At 34.5% G+C, this 2,492-nt stretch overlaps 1 protein-coding gene across 1 annotated transcript in view; it reads left to right on the top strand.

Annotated features, from left to right (window-relative positions):
• prkar1b (protein kinase, cAMP-dependent, regulatory, type I, beta) overlaps positions 1-2,492 on the top strand; it is a 68,997-nt gene that overhangs the window by 53,002 nt on the left and 13,503 nt on the right. The window lies entirely within an intron of this gene.

The raw sequence follows: 2,492 nt of genomic DNA, 5'->3' as shown, positions 1-2,492 counted from the left end.
ATAATATTTTGATTAACTCCACATTTATGAAGATGTTGTGAAGTCTGGAGGGGGCTCTTTTTCCCGTCCGTGTCTGTTCTCAGATTTTCAGAGCCTTTCTCTTTTTTCCTTCTCATTCTCTCCTCAATATAATCAGGCTGTTGAGTGAAGTAGAGCTCTAAACCTTCATTTGGCTGCCTCTTGTTCCCGACCTGTGCTCCCATGAATCCACCTGTTTATTGCTTGTTTATTAGTGTTGATTCCAAAGGCAAGCATGACTTTTATTATTGCTCACACTTTGGGTTAGTGATTTGAACAAACCTCTAATAATAACTATTAAACTATACTTTGTAACTCATCCTGAACCACCATTGTGCTACAGACATGAATGATTCCTCTAATCACGAGGCTTGTTGAGGAGATATAATGGATTTATGATTTATTCCTGGCAGACTAAAAAATCCCATTGAAGGAGAAAATTGATTTTGTGGTTGGCCTGCTCATCATTTTGATAAAACATTCCTGATGTTGAGGAGCCAAACATCACACAGGTGAAACTTTGCATTACTATCTGTTAGATTTATTGTGGATTTGAGATTGGTGGCACTCGGGTAACGTCATGAGTATGTGTGTTTGGAGAAGGCTTTTGTAAGAATTCTTCCTTTGGGGAATGTTATAAGTCTGAGATTGATGAGCCGTATGAAGGGAATCTGGGACAACACATTTATAATAGAAAGGTTAGTTCTTCGTTTATGAACAATGGAAGGAAACGCACGCCAGTGTTGAGTCTGTGTGAGTGTGACTGAGAGTGTAGGAAACCTGCTGCTGTGTCCAGATGTGTGTGTGTGTGTGTGTGTGTGCGTACTGGTATATATGGTTTATGAGGACACAAATGTGTATAATGACATGGGTACTACAACGTAAACATGGTTTATGAGGACACTTCCTGTGTCCCCGTAAAACAAAAGGCTTAAAAAACATGATGAAATGCAAAAAATGACAGTAGTTTCCTGTGAGGGGTAGGTTTGGGTGTAGGGTTGGTGTAGGGCGATAGAAAATACAGTTTGTACAGTATAAAAACCATTACGCCTATGGAGAGTCCCCGTAAACCACAAATGCAAGTGTGTGTGTGTGTGTGTGTCTTAAGACAAACAGACAAAAGCACTTTCCTAAGGAAATGTCTTTAGTAAATGGCCAGAATATATTCTATTCTATTAGTTCTCTTGTTGTCTTATCTAGTTATTTGTATTTACTGTACACTACCTTTCAAAAGTTTGGGGTTGGTAAGATGTTTCTGAAAGATTTTGTTTTCTCTTATTCTGACCTAGGCTACATATATTTCATGAAAAATGCAGTAATATTGTGAAATATTATTGTAATGTAAAATAAATACTTTCTCTTTGAATATATTTTCAAACGTAATTTATTCCTGTGATGGTAAAGCTGAATTTTCAGCAGCCATTACTCCAGTTTTCAGTGTCACATGGTCCTTCAGAAATAATTCCAATATTCTGATTTGCTGTTCAAGAGACATTTGTTATTAATAGCAATGTTAAATTTTTTTTAAAACTTAATATTTTTTGTGTAAGCTGACAAATTTTTTTTTTCAGAAAGTTAGAACAGCATTTATAGAAATATAATTTTTTTCATAACAGTGTATTTCAGTGCACACTTGCTGAAAAAAAAAACAGACATTTGAACAGTGTTGGGGGGTAACGCATTACAAGTAACGCGAGTTACGTAATCAGATTACTTTTTTAAAAGTAAAGTAACGCATTACTTTTTATTTTACAAGAAAATATCTTAGTTACTTTTTCAAATAAGTAACGCCAGTTACTTTTTTCCCATTTATTGATTGAAAGCTCTCCTGTCCCCATGTTGAGAGAAAGATGTTACTTTAGTTCTAGAATAAATGTTAACATGCGTTAATTCATCTCACTCACAAAAAAACAGATTCACTATTCCTCAAAATGAATAAAAACAGTGAAATGCAACTCAGAATATGACGCAAACCTGCAATAATTAAATATGTTAAATTGCACAAATATCCTTTATGTATTTAATCCCATTTTATTATCCAGTGTCTTTGCTGCTGACCTTCGATGATCCAACAAACACAACAAAAATTACTCGAGATAAACTAACATTTGTTCTTCATTTTTTCGCTTAAGATTATTTGTTTGTTCATCGCTTAAGATGTCTGAACTTTCTTCTGTGTTCTACTGTACAGACGTGAATTTACATTTCCTTCAGCCTGAGGCTTTTGGTGTAAAAGGGCTTTTACATTTGGCAAAATTAGAACTTTTTATATTAAAAACAAACAAGCAAGCCCTGTCCAGATTTAAAAAGTAACGCAAAAGTAACAACGCATTACTTTCTATAAAAAGTAACTAACGTAATGTAATTAGTTGCTTTTTTAGGGAGTAACACAAAATTGTAATGCATTACTTTTAAAAGTAAATTTTCTCAACAATGCTTTTGAATGGTTGTGTGTGTGTGTGTGTGTGCGCATG

Source organism: Sinocyclocheilus rhinocerous, unplaced genomic scaffold (genome assembly GCF_001515625.1).
Source record: "Sinocyclocheilus rhinocerous isolate Xijiao unplaced genomic scaffold, SAMN03320098_v1.1 scaffold51, whole genome shotgun sequence".
Taxonomy (NCBI): Eukaryota; Metazoa; Chordata; class Actinopteri; order Cypriniformes; family Cyprinidae; genus Sinocyclocheilus; species Sinocyclocheilus rhinocerous.
Note: the sequence above shows the minus strand (reverse complement) of the source record. Positions and strands in the feature narration are given on the sequence as shown.